Raw genomic sequence first — 20,123 nt, 5'->3', positions numbered from 1 at the left:
AATTGCAAAGACGGTACAGAAAGTTTCCAAATGTTCAAAAACCAGTTTCCCCTTTTATTAACATACTATATAAGTATGGTATATTGGATACAATTAATGAATCTATGCAGATAGATTATTATTAACTAAAGTGTATTTTATTTACATTTCCTTAGTATTTGCTTACTGTCCCTTTTCTGTTCCAGGATCCTGTGCAGGATAATGCATTACATTTATTCTTTGTTTTTCCCTAAGCTTAATATCAGCTTGCTGCTGCTGCTAAGTCGCTTCAGTCGTGTCCGACTCCGTGCGACCCCACAGACGGCAGCCCACCAGGCTCCGCCATCCCTGGGTTTCTCCAGGCAAGAACACTGGAGTGGGTTGCCATTTCCTTCTCCAATGCAGGAAAGTGAAAAGTGAAAGTGAAGTCACTGAGTCGTGTCCAACTCTCAGCAACCCCATGGACTGCAGCCTACCAGGCTCCTCCGTCCATGGGAGTTTCCAGGCAGGAGTACTGGAGTGGGGTGCCATTGCCTTCTCCTAATATCAGCTTAGGGATGATCAAGACCATCCCCAAGAAAAAGAAATGCTAAAGGCAAAATGGTTTTCTGAGGAGGTCTTACAAATAGTTGAGAAAAGAATAGAAGCTGAAGGCAAAGGAGAAAAGGAAAGATATACCCATTTGAATGCAGAGCTCCAAAGAATAGCAAGGGAAGATAAGAAAGCCTTCCTTAGTGATCAATGCAAAGAAATAGAGGAAAACAATAGAATGAGAGAGACTAGAGATCTCTTCGAGAAAATTAGAGATACCAAGGGAATATTTCATGCAAAGATGGGCACAATAAAGGACAGAAGCGGAAGATATTAAGAAAAGGTGACAAGAATACACAGAAGAACTATACAAAAAAGAGTTTCATGACCCAGATAACCACGATGGTTTGATAACTCACCTAGAGCCACATACCCTGGAATGCAAAGTTAAGTGGGCCTTAGGAAGCATCACTATGAAGAAAGCTAGTGGAGGAGATGGAACTCCAGTTGAGTTATTTCAGCCTAAAAAATGATGCTGTTCAAGTGCTGCATTCAGTATCCCAGCAAATGTGGAAAACTCAGCAGTGGCCACAGAACTGGAAAAGGTCAGATTTCACTCCAGTATCAAAGAAAAGCAATGCCAAAGAATGCTCAAACTACTGCACAATTGCACTCATCTCACATGCCAGCAAAGTAATTCTCAAAATTCTCCAAGACAGGTTTTAACAATATGTGAACCGTGAATTTCAGATGTTCAAGCTGGAAGGCAGAAAAGGCAGAGGAACCAGAGGTCAAATTGCCAACATCTGTTGGATCATCAAAAAAACGAGAGAGTTCCAGAAAAACATCTACTTCTGCTTTACTGACTACGCCAAAACCTTTGACTGTGTGGATCACAACAAACTCTGGAAAATTCTTAAAGAGGTGGGCATACCACACCACCTGACCTGCCTCCTGAAAAATCTGTATGCAGGTCAAGAAGCAAAAGTTAGAACTGGATATGGAACAACAGACTGGTTCCAAACTGGGAAAGAAGTACGTCACGGCTGTATATTGTCACCCTGCTTATTTAACTTATATAGAGAGCACATAATGAGAAGTGCTGGACTGGATGAAGAACATGCTGGAATCAAGATTGCTGGGAGAAGTATCAATAACCTCAGATATGCAGATGACACCACCATTATGGCAGAAAGCAAAGAACTAAAGAGTCTCTTGATGAAAGTGAAAGTGGAGAGTGAAAAAGTTGGCTTACAACTCAGCATTCAGAAAACTAAGATCATGGCATCCAGTCCCATCACTTCATGGCAAATAGATGGGGAGACAGTGGAAACAGTGACAGACTTTATTTTTCTGGGCTCCCAAATCACTGCAGATGATAGCTGCAGCCATGAAATTAAATGATGTTTGCTTCTTGCAAGCAAAGCTATGACCAACCTAGACACCATATTAAAAGGCAGAGGCATTACTTTGCCAACAAAGGTCCATCTAGTCAAAGCTATGGTATTTCCAGCAGTGATGTATGGATGTGAGAGTTGGACTGTGAAGAAAGCTGAGCACCGAAGAATTGATGCTTTTGAACTGTGGTGTTGGAGAAGACTCTTGAGAGTCCGTTGGACTGCAAGGAGATCCAACCAGTCCATCCTAAAGGAAATCAGTCCTGAATATTCACTGGAAGGACTGATGCTGAAACTGAAACTACAATACCATGGCCATCTGACACAAAGAACTAACTCATTGGAAAAGACCCTGATGCTAGGAAAGATTGAAGGCGGGAGGAGATGGAGACAACAGAGCATGAGATAGTTGGATGGCACCACCGACTCAATGGTTATGAGTTTGAGTAAGTTCCCTGAGTTGGTGATGGACAGGGAAGCCTGGCATGTTGCAGTCCATGGGATCACAGACAACTGAGTTGGACAGCTGAGCAACTGAACTGAACTGACCCCTGAGCTGCTCTTGGCTGTGACTATTTCTCAGATTTCCTATGTTTTTGATGACTCTGATAGTTTTAAGGGGTACTAGTCAGATATTTTGTAGAATGCCCCTCTATTGTCATGTCTGATATTTTCTCATGATAAAACCGAGTTCAGAAGTTTTGGGGAGAAAGATCACAGAGATAAAAATGCAATTTGTATTACATCATACATCATTTTTATTACACACATACTATGGACATGATTTATGTCTGTTGATGCAGACCTTGATATTGTGTGGCTGAAAGAGTTATTGTCAGGTTTTCATTGCAAAATTACTGTTTATCCCCTTTTCTGTGTTGTACTTTTTGGAAAGAAATCTTCCTTATACACAGTCCATTTGGAGGGGAAAAAAATCACTTCTCTGAGGGAAGAGCATCTACATGAATTATCTGAAGTTCTTTCACTTAGGAGATTTGTCTTTCCTCTGTCATTTATTTATTTATTCATTTAGTTCATTACAATTCTTTGAGAATAAACTCTCTTTTTCCCCTCCAGTCCTGGGAATGCAGGCTGTTATTTTCACAACTACCACTGAGCAGGGGATGGGAATGAAACTGGAGTTAGTTGAAATTTCACAAAATTCTGTTCTTACTGAAAATTGGTCTGAATGTGATCAAACTGGCACCAAGAAAGCAAGTGATGGAAGTATGAAATCAGTGTCATTACTGTACCTGGAAACTTGTGTAGTACTCTGAAAAGATATAAAGAAGGTTTCTTGATCAGATAATATTTTTTTTCCTTCACAATTAAGCTTTACACCTTATTTTATTGTTCATGTGAAAATATATCTAAACAATAAGTATGAATTGTATTCTTCAAAGTACAACAGAATCCTCACAGTACATTTAAATTCAGGGATTATAACAGCAAATGACATAAGATACAGCAGAAGTAAAAGATACCAATGAAAAGCAATTTGGACAAGAAATGCAGATTAAAAAGCAATGGAACAATGCTACTAGAACACCTCAATGCCAGGCTATTTTTTTCCTTCCCTTGTCACTCACTAGCTTAGACTTAAACTGAACTTTAAAGGCTGTGACTGTTGAACCTGCTTAATGGGACAAAGGCTCTTTGCCCGTTTTCAAATTTGTCAGGAATGCTAAAGTCATATTAGGGTATCAATGTCCTATCCAGGAGCTAGAAGGCATCCAAGTGCAAATTACATTCTGCTTGGCACCTGGAGGCTTGGAGAAAGGACTTCTTGCATTTTTCTCTCCTCTGCCAAAAATCTGTTGGGAGAGAATTTTCCAAGAATTCTCAATAAATGCACCTGAAGTCATTATAGATCAGTGATTCTCAACCCGTGCCATGCATTTTAATCACTGTTGAGCTATAAATATTCTCATGCCAAAGTCTCATCTCCAGAGATGCTGATTTAATTGAGCTGGAGTGTATTCTAGGAAGTGATTTTAAAAGCCCCTAGGTATTCTAATTTACAGCCAACGTTGTGAATAATGGATATCCTCAGCCTGGGAATTAAAGGAGACTCTAAAAATAAGCATATTTATTTTTCCCATATTTCTGTCACTAGGTAGGATCATCTCTTACTGAGCCCAGATATCAGTTATAAGATAGCTTGTTTTCTGATCAGCTGTATGCTATTAGCTGATCCTTCCACTCCTTCTAGGATCTACGCTTTAATTAACTCTTTTCTCTACATGCTATCTATTTAAACATATGAATTTAAATATGTATCTTTCCAAGATATGAGCAAGATAATTTTGAGGGTGACAGTGAATGCATAGGAACAAAAACTTCTGCAAAGTTATTATTTGTAAATCTATATATTTGTTTATTTTTGGTAGGCCTTGATGTCTTACACACCTACATCTTAGTAGATATAGCATTTTAGAGACAACAAACATTTTTAATCCTAAAATTCATTTTTCACATCAATACGTGTACATTAATATGTGCATAATTTAAAGTTTTCAGTTTTTTAGTGTTTTTTTGGTTGTAAGTTAAACATTTTTGTGTTTAAGTCCTAATATCATTGAACTAGTAAATATCAATACATTGACTGAAGCTAAACTTTATGACCTTTTAATCGCTTTTCACTTTCATGCATTGGAGGAGGAAATGGCAACCCACTCCAGTGTTCTTGCCTGGAGAATCCCAGGGACGGGGGAGTCTGGCGGGCTGCCGTCTATCGGGTCGCACAGAGTCGGACACGACTGAAGCAACTAGCAGCAGCAGCAGCAACACTGTTATTGGATTTTCCTAGGTGGCGCTAGTGGTAAAGAACTCACCTGCCAATGCAGGCGATATAAGAGACGCAGGTTCGATCATTAGGAAGATCCACTGAAGAAGAAGATGGCAATCCACTCCAGTGTTCTTGCCTGGAGAATCCCATGGACGGAGGAGCCATGTCCATGGTGTCACAGAGTTGGAAATGACAGAAGCAACTTAGCACATACCACTATTGTATTGCTTGGTGTCTGAGAATGGTTTGAGAGCATATGCTAGTAAGTTTTCACTGTTTCATCTACCTTGGGAACTATCAAATAAGAACATTACTCATAGAACTAGATTCCTTGGGATATAAGCTTTGAACTATTTTCAAAGGCATTTGTAGCAATCTAAAGAGAAAATTAACTAGTCTTCTACCAAATTAAAAAAGTATATAGAGAAAGAAACAATATTTTTGCTGGAGATTTTACTGTATATAATTCCAATAAGTAATATTTATGTTCAGAGTAAATAGCACTATTGAATTCTTATGACTGTCATATAATACTTATCTGGTTCCAATTTTTAAAAAATATTGTCATTATAATTGTTACAGAATCCCTCCCAGGAGTAAAGGCTTGCTTGGTGTCCCTAAAGTAGCAAATACCAACTAATAAAGGTGATTCAGATTCAGATTATTTTTGTATACCAATTACCTAGGCATAAATCAGAACTACTTCCCCTTATGTTCTCATTGGTGATGAAGCAAGCCATAGTCTTATTAAACCTAAGGGCATATTTTGCTTTGGAGATAAAAATTATTGACCTACTTTCCTTCTGCTTCTTTTTCTCCTATGAAAATCACTAAGCATAAAATGCCAAGTATAAAATTTTATTTCCTTGTAACATGTGGTAAGAATATTTGATGTGATTTATGTTTTCCTCTCCAGGGCTTATCTATCAATCTATTATGTAGGCCATAAGAGGAAGCCACTAGAAAGTCAATAAAAGAATTTAAGCAGGGGGAAACACTGACAAGATTAAAGTTTTAGAAAGATACCTCAAGTAGTTAAACAGAGGACAAGATCAAGGGACAGGAAGCTGGAAGCAGGGAAAGTAAAAAGATTGCTATATTCTGGGTAATCAATAGAGGGGCAGTGGTAACTAAAAAGAGAGAAGGAGTTGGATTTGAGAAATTCAAGTGTGGTAATGGTAAGAATTTGCAAAGATGTGGAAGCAGTAAAAAAAAAAATGGATCATTCTTCTAAAAAATTTGGTAGTGAAGATAAGGGCAGACAGATCAAAAGAAGCTCCAATTTTTTATGTCAATGGTGTGACCACATTTTTAATTAGGAAGAAGAGGAAGGAGAAACCCTATGTGAGAGAAATTAGTGCAAGTTCCATAGGAAGCTGTGAGGAGTATGGCCATGAGACCAAATACAGGAGCTAGACAGTGAAAGGAGACATACTGGCACTTAAGAAGAGAGATGATTTGATAAGGAAGAGTAAAGAACATGTAACTTTTGATGTAAAAGTCAATCAAAGAAACAAACAACTGAGATGCCAATGACCTGTATTTTCTCCGGGAAAAAATGTACATTTGGAGGAGTCTTTGACCTTGATTAAAAAAACACTGAAGATCTCCATATTAAATCCTGACCCCATACCAAGTGTTCTAACTATAATTCAAATCTTTCCTAGAGAATTTCTCACTTCTGCTAAGGTGTCCAGCTTCTACTTTGTTTTCAAATGCTGAAAAACACAAGGATGAGGAAGCACACTTGCTCTCCAAGAGTGAAATATAGGACATTAGAATAGATAAGGAGTGATATAATTGAAAGTGCCTTTGAACAGGTAGACAAAGAAAAAAAGTAAGCGTGATACCAAAAAGTGATGCACACTAAACTTAAACATTTAATTCAGTTTAAGTTTAGTAAGTTAAAAATATGAATGCCTTAAATTGTAACAGATTACCCTATGAGATTAAACACACTCGTAATTCACTACCTTCTTGAGTGTTCAAGCCTCTTCTAAAGACAGGCACTGTTTCTAATCTGATTTCTATAAGTAATTTTGTATGCAGGTAGAGAGAAGCTAGCACTGCTCTGAGTTTTGGCTGATGCTGACTTTCTGCTGTGCTGCAAGTCATTTGCAAGCTGCGCTGATGAGGACACTCTCACTACTCTCTTTCATGCAACCCTGGGAATGGCTTTGGAATTTATTATCAAATGCCTTTTCTGCTATGATATTAAAGAACTCAACATCAGTGTAAGAAATTTAGTGCCAAGCAACATGTGTGAGTGCAGACTGTGGAGTTTGACAGATTATTGACATCCTGTTTTCTTCTCCTTCATTGCTGAGTGTGTGACACTTTGCACAGTTTACTTGAAGTTTTGAATCATTAATTATTAATGTGATGATTCAAAAACATCACAGTTTACTTGAAGTTTTGAATCATTAACTATTAACGTGATGATTCAAAAACATTGAGTATAATTCAGTAGGATTATATGTTACATTTCTAGCACACTTTCTGGAATGGAGCATTACCAATAGCGTGTATGATAATTTGCTTCAGTCACATCTGACTCTGCGACCCCATGGACAGTAGCCTGCCAGGCTCCTCTGTCCATGGGATTCTCCAGGCAAGAATACTGGAGTGGGTTGCCATGCCCTCCTCCAGAGGATCTTCCCAACTTAGGGATCAAACCTAGGTCTCTTACATTGGCAGGCGGGTTCTTTAACACTACACCACCAGGGGAACCCACAGGGAAACCAGGAATGGAGCACGCCTAGCTGTTAACAGCAGACTCTGAAGCTATACGACCTAGGTTGAATCTCAGTTCTGCCATTTACTAGCTGCATGTAAAAAGACTATATTTCAAAATCAAAGTTGAAGGGAATTTTCATGCTTTTAAAGTAAGACAAATTCTTTATTTTTACATTTTTCAAATAAATCCTAAGCAAGAAGTCTAGTATTTGAACTTAGGTAAGGTGGCTCAGATGGTAAAGAATCTGCCTGCCAATGCAGGAGACCCGGGTTCAATCTCTGGGTCAGGAAGATCCCCTGCAGGTGGGCATGGCAACCCACTCCAGTATTCTTGCCTGGAGAACCCGATGAACAGAGGAGCCTGGTGGGCTACAGTCCATGGGGTCATACACAACTAAGCAACTAAGCACACAGCACAAAAAGAGCAGAACTTGCTCCTTTCTTGCACGTGATAAGTGGCTGCATATTCCCTCTGTACTCAACCTCCTCTTCCCTCTTGGGGGATCACTGACATCCCTGTATAAATCCAGAAATTCAAAGAATTAATTTGAAAAACATCCTTATAGACCAATATTCTCATTTTATAACTCAATGCTATCATTAAAATTATTATTTGTTTCAAACCTCTTGGTGTGAACAGAATGTTACATAACCATCCATGTGAAAGTATCCACTGTAGAAGTCTAAATGGAGTTTGAAAAATTAAATATAAATAAATCAAAATAACTCCAACTTTCACCAAAAGGACTTCTCAAAACCACAAGAAACAAGAGCTTTTTGTATGTGTTGAAATTAGTTTTTTGGATCATGCTGATTAAATGGGGCTTCCAAGGTGGCTCAGCCAGTAAAGAACTTGCCTACAATACAGAAAACCCAGGAGACTTGGGTTCGATCCCTGGGTTGGGAAGATCCCCTGGAGGAGGGCATGGCAACCCACTCCAGTACCCTTACCTAGAAAATCCGCTGGACAGAGGAGCCTGGCTGGCTACAGTCCATAGGGTTGCAAAGAGACTGAAGTGACCTAACACGCATTCACGCTGATTAAACTTTAGGGAACTTGCATTACTGTTTCATCCCCAGTTTAGTGACAGTTAAATCTTAATGATCATGAAGAAAATTTGAACCTTGTTCTTCTGATGATAGTTGAAGTATTCAAGATTTTATGAAATCATGGCAGAAGTTTTGGGAGTCTTCCGTGGTGCTAGCTTTAGGCAATCATATCCTATATGTAGCCATCTTTGATCTTCCATTTATAAAAGCAAAAACATTTTGAGTCTTGAAAAATTCTTAAAATCAAGTGGATGTGTTCCCTATACTAAGTTATGCCCATCAGTTATAATCTTATCAGCAACGCTGCCCATTTGCAAGCATTTGCATTATTTTTTGTGCAGTTATAAATTTGATGTATTCTGTACCTAGTGCAGGTTAAGAGATGATACCACTGTGCATGCATCGATAAACTACATATAATTTTCCTTAAGGGAACCTCAATTATTACAAGATAGTAGCAAGTTTATTTTTGAACATGATCAATATTATTGCAGATTTTACCAGATAGCATAATATATTTAATAGACTGGGCAACTAATTTATTTATAATTTTTCAGACATATAAACTGCATAGTAATCTTTTCTTTCTGTTCATGTTGGGAAATAATTTTTAAATACTTTTCTTTATCAGTAATAATATTACACAGATACTAAAATACTTTGTGTAGTTCTAACTGCCTAAACTTTTAAACTAGAAAACTGGGTTCTTTTTTATCTTTATATATCTAGGACCTAGAATATGGCAGACATTTGAGATGAGACAGTGGACGAAAGGGAGGGACAGTGGAAAGGAAAATTAATAGTAGATACATTTCTAAAATTATAAGTTAAATATGCTTTGGAATTAGATGTCTCATTTTACCTGTAAACTTAACTCCAGTGTATAAAATTTATTGGGATATTTGAAGACCATCACTGCTGCTGCTGCTGCTAAGTCACTTCAGTTATGTCCGACTCTTAGCGACCCCATGAACTGCAGCCTACCAGGCTCCTCCGTCCATGGATTTTTCAGGCAAGAGTACTGGAGTGGGGTGCCATTGCCTTCTCTGGAAGACCATCACTACTAGATCCCAAATGAGTAACTTGTCAGTTCAACTGAAACCTGTATTCTTAGAGTTTTTATTGCCATGTTTTGCATTTTTAATGTCATTAAAAAAAAAATCTTTTGGTCAACAAAGAACCTATACGAGTAATAATAGCAACAACAAATATGCCATCTGCAATAACAGCAACAATAGAAACAGTAGCAGTAAGAAAAATGGTGGCTCAGACAGTGAAGAATCTGCCTGCAATGCAGGAGACCCAGGTTCAATCCCTGGGTCTGGAAGATCCCCTGAAGAAGAGAATGGCTACACACTCTATTATTCTTGCCTGGAGAATCCCATGGAGAGGAGCCTGGCAGGCTACAGAGCACAGGGTCACAAAGAGCTGGGCACAACTGAACAACTAACACTTTCACTTTCATGACCTTTCTAGTTAAAATATCTTACAATGCATACATTTTAATGTTATCACAACAAAACAGAGTATCTCTTATTATACCATATTTTAAACAACAACAAAATGAAACCCTAAATCCAGTCTTTTGAACCAAGTCTAGGCATTTTTCCTCATAGTCTTACGTACACACCTTTAGTGCATTATAGACATTCTAACAAAAACAAGGGTGAAAACTAAGTGTATTTGTTGCTTCACATGCTCTCACAGCTGGTATTTATTGAGCACTCTTGTAACTGAGAAAGCTTTGCTTCAGGAAAGAGTTCATTAGACTCTAGGAACTGAAGAAAGACTCCTCTGGGGAAAGGGAGGCAGGGGAGAAGACCTTAGCCATAGAAACTATTGGTGCTTTTAAAAGAGAATGCGATGTCAGAGGAAATATTTTTAAGCTTTCCTGTAAATTGTAAGTCACCTGTTTAATGAGAAGTATAAGATATGAAATTAACAAAATGATGGTCTTTTAATAACAAGTGCTACAGATGATCAGTTTCCTAAAGGATATATTGTTACATATAATATATTAAAAAAAGTGTCTATTTTTACAGCAATGTTTTCTTGAGGAAATGCTTTTGAGTTAGTACTTGACAAAGCGTGCCACTTCCTAGATATTTTTTAAGCATACATACTGTTTTTATTTTTTAACATTTGTAAAATACTGATAAGCATTCATAATACCAGCATTTAGAGAGAGATGACTAATTTGAAGTATGCACATTTGAAATAATATTAACACATGTATATATTTTAAAACTAAAAAGAACACAGTATTTAATATCTAGAAATAAATAAAATATGCTTCCATGCCATTGAAGAGTTCTCAATCATCCACTTAATGACTGCATTGAATTCCGTCGCTTTTCTCTAATTTTCACATTGTGTTTTACCTCTAACTTTGTTTGTCACAGAGCACATTTATAAATCATTGTCTTGAAAGTTACCTATTGATGAGAAAATTATAGTAGATACTGAGGCAAAAGGAGCAAGTGTGACATTCTTAATTAAGAAGACCAGGAAACAGCTGAACTATGTGTAGGCTCAGAATATTCTATTGAAAGTGAAAGTCACTCAGTTGTGTCTGACTCTGTGCAACCCCATGGACTATACTGTCCATGGAATTCTCCAGGCCAGAATACTGGAGTAGGTACCTTTTCCTTTCTCCAGGGGAATCTTCCCAACCGAGGGATAGAACCCAGCTCTCCTGCATCCCAGGCAGATTCTTTATCAGCTGAGCCACAAGGGAAGTCCAGAATATTCTAATACTAGCTTTTTAAATATGGAAATGCTAACATATCAGAGTAAGTGAAGTACACTAATATTTGTTTGCCAAACTATTTATAATAACATTATTTATGCTGGTGAAAATGCACTTATTTAAAAGAATGCAGATTAAATTAAAATTTATATTCATACAGTGCATCATTAAATAGCCATTAAATGTGTTGAAAACAAAATATTGGAGATCTTGGGAAATGCTCCAATATATTAGTTACTCAACAGAAATTTGATTCTTTCTAAGGCATATATGAATGATAGCAAATCATATGTGCCATCAAACACAACTTTGAGAAGAGAAACAACTGATTAAAAAATATATATCTGGATTGAAGTACAGCGGATTAAATATATATATATGGATTAAAGTTTTATATGTGATTTTATCTTTTAAATATATTTTAAAAATTCTGTTATTTGAAACATATTATTAATAAAAATATTCACTATTAAATGGAGTCTTATAATAGGTGAGTTTTAAATGACATCTTGTAAGACTTTATAGGAAATCAAGACAGAGTGTTAAATGATGTGTCTGTACATTCTTTCTCCTCTTTGTAACTCCTAAAATCAAATCACTGCCCCTCCAAATTTTGTCACATATGCATGTTAACACAGAATGCATCATTTCCCTTTAGAATTACTCACAAATAACACTTTTGTTCTAGGAGAATTTGTTTTCCCTCACACACTATCCAGTTATCATGGAAACTTGTATCTCAGAAAGCACCTTTGAAATGATTTAATTTTCTTTCCCAATACTAAAAGATTGGCACATTTTCATTAGACAGTAGAAAATATTTGAACTGTTATCACTGATTTGAAAGCCAAAGCTAGTTTCACAAAAGTTTGATAAGTATTCTAACATTTCTAATAAGAAAATAGTTTTGAGATTCATTTTAAATTCTATTAGATATGACTGAAATTGGAATACCTAAAAATAAACAGTATTACACTTTAAAAGCAAAAGATATTTTTATCGATGTTACAATAACAGGAACACCTCTAACTGTAATTCAAAGTCAAGCTTTGTCTTGTGTTCTTATCTTTACTACTACTTGCCAGTTTTTGAAATTAGTTTTATATCCTCATGTACAACTTCATTAAATAAGGCTCTGACTATAAAAACTTCTACCTAAAGTGCAGTTCTATTCAATTATTGGTAAAATATTACAGCTGTTCTAATAAAGTGGGAAACAGAATATTGTAAACATAATTGAGGGCAAAAATTCTTCCACAGAATATTAACTATACCTCTAGCTTCTTGTTTTCTGACTCCTTGCAACCCAACTGTAGCCTGCCAGGTTCCTCCGTCTACGGGATTTTTCCAGGCAAGAATACTAGAGTGGGTTGTCATTTCCTCTTCCAGGAAATCTTCCTGACCTAGGGATCCAACCTGCATCTCCTGAATTAGCAGGCAGATTATCACTGAGCCACTAGGAAAGTTAATTTATGTCATCATCTAATTCCTCAGTTTCACATAATTCCATGTAATGTCCTAAAAAGACAATTCATTGTTTTCTGTGCAGATAACATGCCAAGCTACATTATTGTTTTTCATTCATTGTTATTTTATTCAATAAATAAGGCCCTTTTGCAAGAATGTTAGGGGTCTGCTTGCCATGGTTAAGACACTCTCCCTTACTTTGCTTCACTGTTAAGTAACAATGTCAGGTCCACTGAGGAGAACTGGACTGATCAACTATGGGCAGTGTGGAATTCTGAAGTCTGAATACTAATAGCAATATCCATAATAACAATTAATATCTTAGCAGTTGACAGTAATTGGGCTGGGCTTCCCTGGTGACTCAGATGATAAGGAATTTGCTTGAAATGTGGGAGACTTGGATTTGATTCCTGAGTCAAGAAGATTCCCTGGAGCAGCAAATGGCAACCCACTCCAGTATTCTTGCCTGGAGAATTCCAAGGACAGAGAAGCCTGGTGAGCTACGGTCTGTGGGGTCACAAAGAGTCAGACACGACTGAGCAACTAACAACACTATGCTAAAAATATACAGGCTGGGATGGTTGATTCTCAAAACAATGTTTTTACAGATGTTATCAAACTCATTTAACGAGTTAAAAGAAATCTGAAGCATAGAGAAAGTATATGATTTATTGGGAGTACAGATCTGGCAAACAGTAGAGGCAAGACTTAAATCTTTGTTTATTTGTCTCCAGAATTATCAACAGCTATTACTTTTCCAGAGAAATAGGAGTAAGTATAGAAAAGGACAACTGCAAAGCTTTGGTTTAGAAGAGTTAGGGGAGATTCACTTCTCCAGGGGATCTTCCTGACCTAGGGATTGAACTCAGGTATTGCAGGCATATTCTTTACTTTATGAACCACCAATGAAGCCCCACAAGAAAGGAAAATTGAAAAATCTTGATTTAGAAGAGATAGGGAGACTCTTCACAAGATATAAAAATTTATGAACAGAAGCCCAACAGAATTAGAACTAAAGCAGTGGCGCAAATTCTTGAATGAAGAAATTAGAAACAAAATAAAAGATCTAAAACTATTGCCATAAATATATTTGATACACATATATATTAATTATGGATTCTGGTTAGACATAAATCACCATCAATGCTTTTACTTTCTAGAAAATTAACCCTGAATATTCATTGGAAGAACTGATGCTGAAGCTCTAAATACTTTGACCACCTGATACAAAGAACCAACTCATTTGAAAAGACCCTGATGCTGGGAAAGAATGAGGGCAAGAAGAGTCAGGGATGGCTGAAGATGAAATGGTAAGATAACATCACTGACTCAATGGACATGAGTTTGAGCAAACTCCAAGAGATAGTGAGAGACAGGGAGGCCTGGCGTGCTGCAGTCCATGGCGTCTTAAAGATTTGGACACAATTGAGTGACCAGACAACAACTTGAGGTGATGGGAAGTCCTTCTCCTTAAATGTGGGACACACATACTAACTTCCTTTGCAAGGGAAAATATCTGGAAAGAGCAACTTTACCATGGAGAAACCACCCTTCCTGTCAGGTGATTAGCATTTACAAGCATTCCATGCTGAGAGTACTTGCTCTTGGTATGATTTGGCAAGAATGCACTTTACTTCTGTGTTTTTCCTCCTCCACATCCATAACTTCAGTCTCATCATGGGAAAATAAAAAGTCAACATTCATCTGAGGAGTATTCTACAAAATACTTAACCAATATACCTCAAAATTATCAAGGTCATCAAAAACATGAAAGTTTGTTAAAAGCCTAAGAAGACAGGACTATGAAATGTATTATTCTGGATAAGAGAAAAGAAAAAGGAAAAAAGAGATTAATTCAAGACGAAGGATAGATCATAATGTATGTTGGTAGTTGCACAGTGGTGTCTGACTGTTTGTGATCCTATGTACTGTAGTCCATCAGGCTCCTCTGTCCTTGGGATTCTCCAGGCAAGAATACTGGAGTGGGTTGCCATTCCATTCTCCAAGGAATCTTTCCAACCCAGAGATCGAACCCAGGTCTCCCACATTGCTGGCAGATTCTTTACCTTCTGAGCCACCAGGGAAGACTACTTCACTTATATGCTATTCTGCCTGAAAACCCATAACTTTAGTATAACCATGAGAAAATATCCCAGCATCCCAAATGTGGGGACATTGCTTAAAATACTGCACTAGTATTCTTCAGAATTCTCAAAGATATGAAAAGCAAGGTACTTGAAAAATGGGCACAGATGGAGGATTCCTAGTCATGATTTTTTTTAAAAAATGCAATGTAGGGACTTGCCTGGTGGTCCAGTGGTTGGGAGTCTGCCTTGCAATACAGGGGACGTGGTTTCCCAGGAAACTGGGATCCCATGTGCAGCACAGCAACAAGGCCAGCATGCCACAACTAATGAGCCTGTATGCCACAATTAGAGAGTCTGTGCACCACAATAACAGGTCCCACATGAAACAAACAAGATCCTGGGTGCTGCGATTAAGACCTGACACAGCCAAATAAATAAATTTGAAAAAAATACAACATGGATTCCTGGACTGGATCCAGGAACAGGAAAAGGATGTGAGGGGAAAACTTGTAAAATCTGAATAAAGCCTTGCATATAGACAATAATAATAATGTATCAATATTGATTATTGGTTCTCTAATCACAAACATTTAAAGAAACTGGGTTTTTTTTATGAAGTTGAAAATGTATGTGTATATGTTTCATGTTTTTAAAATGCACTAAAAATTAGCATGTAAAGAAAATTTATAAATTTTCATGTATATCCAAGACTAGGTGTCACCACCAAGAAATGAAAGCAGCCATTGCTACAATAATAGATGAGTTTAATTTTCAATTTACTTTAATGTTATTCCAATACAGTGAGAAAGCAAACACAATTTATAGAGGAGAATCGAGATTGTTTTTTTAGCTTTCTCACATAAACCCAAAATACAATAGAATTGTTCTTGTGTCACAAATGGTGTTTTAATCCTATTCTTTAATTTACCCTTTGGGTAACTAGAATTTTTGGTTTGAATGCCTCAGAAGACTGTTCAAGCTAGTGTTTATTTAATTCTCCTGAGTTTTTATTGGTTTTCTTCTTTGGGAGCACATGTACTTTGGGGCTATGAGGGGAAAATGTATTGGATATTCATTTTAGCCAAAGTAAATGTATGCTTTTGACTCTTTCTAAGGTTTTGGTTTTTGCAGCTCTTCCATAGTTTATCTCTATCCAGGCATTCAAAAGTTTTAAGCTGTTTTTACGCAAACTGAAATAAAACCTTTTCTAAGTCATTCCTTCTGCTTGTGTTCTGTACTTCCTTTTGAATTCTCTAAATGACGCAATTTCTAACCTCTTTTAATTTCCCAGTTTAAGATGAATTCTCAGTTTCCATAGATTCTACCTCATTTCCATTGCTATTTTAGTTCATTTCCTTGTGACCCAAAGGTTTTTTGTTAGTTTGTTTAACAGCCTTTGGTTTTATAGCAGTTTTAAATTTATATAAAAATTGAGTTAAGAATGTTCCCATATACGCTCTGTCCCAACATATGCATAAACTCCTCCACTATCAACACCTCACACTACAGTAGTATATTTGTTACAATTGATCAACATACATAGACTCACCGTTATTAACAGAGGTCAGTGGTTTACCTTGCAGTTCATTCTTGATTCTGTGTAGTCTATGGGTTTTGACAAATATATAACAGCATAATGTGTATCTACCACTGTAGTATCATACAGAATAGTTTCATTGCCCTAAAAATCCTCTGTGCTCTGCCAATTCATCCTCCTTCAACTAACTCTTGGCAAGCACTCATCTTTTTACTGTCTTCATAAATTTGCATTTTTTCAGAATGTAATATAGTTAGGATCATCCACTATGCAGACTGATCAGATTGGTTTCTGCTACTTACTAATATGCATTTAAAATTCCTCCATGTCTTTTCATGGCTTACTAGCTGACTTTCATTTTAACACTGGATAATATTCCATCATATGGACCTATCAGGGTTTATTTATTCATTCATCTACTGGACCTCCCTCGTAGCTCAGCTGGTAAAAAATCCACCTGCAAAGCAGGATACCTAGGTTCGATCCTCTGGAGGAGGGCATGGCAACCCAGTCTAGAATTCTTGCCTGGAGAATCCCCACAGACAGAGGAGCCTGGTGGGCTCCAGTCCATGGGGTCACAAAGAGTCAGACATGACTGAGTGACTAAGCACACAAGCACACATCTACTGAAGGACAAGTTAGTTTCTTACATGTTTGGGCAATTATGAATGGATAAAGTCACTATAAACCTCTGTGAATAAGACTGCGTACATATAAGTATTAACTTTTGAGTAGTATTTGAGTTGATATTCACCTTTGAACATATACCAACGGGCATGATTGCTGGGCAGTCATATTGTAAGTATATGTTTAGGTATGCAACAAACTGCCAAACTGTCTTCCAAAGTGGTTTTACCACTTTGCATTCCCACCAGCAATTAATAAGAATTCCTATCGCTCCACATCCTTTTCAGCACTTGGTATTGTGTTTTAGATAATTCTAATAGATATGTCGTAGTGTGTCACTGTTGTTATAATTTGTAATTCCCTAATGATATATAGGGAAGAAGAATGATATATATATATAGGAAGAATGATATATGAAGAAGAAAAGAGCCTCTTGATGAAAGTGAAAGAGGAGAGTGAAAAAGTTGGCTTAAAGCTCAACATTCAGAAAACGAAGATCATGGCATCTGGTCCCATCACTTCATGGCAAATATATGGGGAAACAGTGGAAACAGTGGCTGACCTTATTTTTCTGGGCTCCAAAATCACTGCAGATGGTGGTTGCAGCCATGAAATTAAAAGACGCTTACTCCTTGGAAGGAAAGTTATGACCAACCTAGATAGCATATCTAGCAGAGACATTACTTTGTCAACAAAGGTCCGTCTAGTCAAGGCTATGGTTTGTCCAGTGGTCATGCATGGATGTGAGAGTTGGACTATATAAAAAAGCTGAGCGCTGAAGAATTGATGCTTTTGAACTGTGGTGTTGGAGGAGACTCTTGAGAGTCCCTTGGACTGCAAGGAGATCCAACCAGTCCATTCTGAAGGAGATCAGTCCTGGGTGTTCATTGGAAGGACTGATGCTAAAGCTGAAACTCCAATATTTTGGCCACCTGATGTGAAGAGTTGACTCATTTGAAAAGACCCTAATGCTGGGAAAGATTGAAGGCAGGAGGAGAAGGGGACAACAGAGGATGAGATCATTGGATAGCATCACTGACTCAATGGACATGAGTTTGGGTAAACTCCAGGAGTTGGTGATGGACAGGGAGGCCTGGTGTGCTGCAGTTCATGGGGTCACAGGAGTCAGACATGACTGAGCGACTGAACTGAACTGAATGATATATATTGAACATCTTTTCATATGCCTATTTGCCCATTTGTATGTCTTTGGTGAAATGTCTGCTCAAGACTTTTGCTGACATTTGAAATCAAGTTTTTTGTTGTTTTATTGTTAAATTTTAAAATTTTATTGTGTATGTTGGATAACAGTCCTTTATCAGAGGTGTCTTCTGCGAATATTGACTCTCGCTCTGTGTGGCCTATCCTATTCTCTTGACACTACCTTTCTCACAGCAGGAGATTTTAATTTTAATGAAATCCAGCCCATTGATTATTTATATCATGGACCATGACTTCAGTGTTGCATCTTAAAAATCATCACTATACCTAGGTCATCTAGGTTTGCTCCTGTGTTATATTCTAGAACTTTCACAGTGTTGAATTTTACACTTAGGTCCATGATTCATTTTGGTTTAACTTTATGAAGGGTGTAATCTTTTTTTTTTTTTAGGGTGTAGTCTTTGTATAGATTTCTTTTTTTCATGTGGATGTTCAATTTTTCCAGTACTATTAGTTGAAAAGACTGTTGATTTTTCCCATTGTATTGCTTTTGGTTTTTTGTCAAAAATTAGTTGATCTGGAATATAATTGACTATATTTTACATGGGTCTGTATCTAGGCTATTTTGTTCCACTGGTCTATTCTTTAGCTAATACCACACTGCCTAGATTGCTGTAGCTTTATTCTAAGCATTGAAGTCAGAAGTTAGGCCATAACAACTTTATTTTTTTAAAGTAAACTTTCCTTGATTTCCTCACCGTGAATTGGTTTATGTTCCAATTCTGCTCACACATCACTACCACATCATTTTGACAAGGGCTCTAATCATTACACACCCCAACTTTGAAAACTATAAGAAATCCTATGGATTGATTTCTCAGTTAAGTACATACTATGTAGTTCAATTCCTGAACTCCCTATTTACCCTTGTAGCATCATCTTCCAGACTACTCTATTTTCCCTATAGTGAATCAAAACTGGTCAACCTTCTTGTTCTTGGATCCTTCTGATTAAAACAGCTTATCCATCTCATCCTCTGTCACCTCCTTCTCCTCCTGCCTCCAATCCCTCCCAGCATGAGTCTTTTCCAATGAATCAACTCTTCGCATGAGGTGGCCAAAATACTGGAGTTTCAGCTTTAGCATCATTCCCTCCAAAGAAATCCCAGGGCTGGTCTCCTTCAGAATGGACTGGTTGGATCCCCTTGCAGTCCAAGGGACTCTCAAGAGTCTTCTCCAACACCACAGTTCAAAAGCATCAATTCTTTGGTGTTCAGCCTTCTTCACAGTCCAACTCTCACATCCATACATGACCACAGGAAAAACCATAGCCTTGACTAGACGGACCTTAATTGGCAAAGTAATGTCTCTGCTTTTCAATATGCTATCTAGGTTGGTCATAACTTTTCTTCCAAGGAGTAAGCATCTTTTAATTTCATGGCTGCAATCACCATCTGCAGTGATTTTGGAGTCCAAAAAAATAAAGTCTGACAGTGTTTCCACTGTTTCCCCATCTATTTCCCATGAAGTGATGGGACCGGATGCCATGATCTTTGTTCTCTGAATGTTGAGCTTTAAGCCAACTTTTTCACTCTCCTCTTTCATTTTCATCAAGAGGCTTTTTAGTTCCTCTTCACTTTCTACCATAAGGATGGTGTCATCTGCTTATCTGAGGTCATTGATATTTCTCCTGGCAATCTTGATTCCAGCTTGTGCTTGCTCCAGCCGAATGTTTCTCATGATGTACTCTGCATATAAGTTCAATAAGCAGGGTGACAATATACAGCCTTGATGTACTCCTTTTCCTGTTTGGAACCAGTCTGTTGTTCCACGTCCAGTTCTAACTGTTGCTTCCTGACCTGCATATAGGTTTCTCAAGAGGCAGGTCAGGTTGCCTGGTATTCCCATCTCTTTCAGAATTTTCCACAGTTCATTGTGATCCACACAGTCAAAGGCTTTGGCATAGTCAATAAAGCAGAAATAGATGTTTTTCTGGAGCTCTCTTGCTTTTTCCA

This window comes from Budorcas taxicolor, chromosome 25 (genome assembly GCF_023091745.1).
Source record: "Budorcas taxicolor isolate Tak-1 chromosome 25, Takin1.1, whole genome shotgun sequence".
Classification (NCBI taxonomy): Eukaryota; Metazoa; Chordata; class Mammalia; order Artiodactyla; family Bovidae; genus Budorcas; species Budorcas taxicolor.
This window is presented reverse-complemented; position numbering follows the sequence as displayed.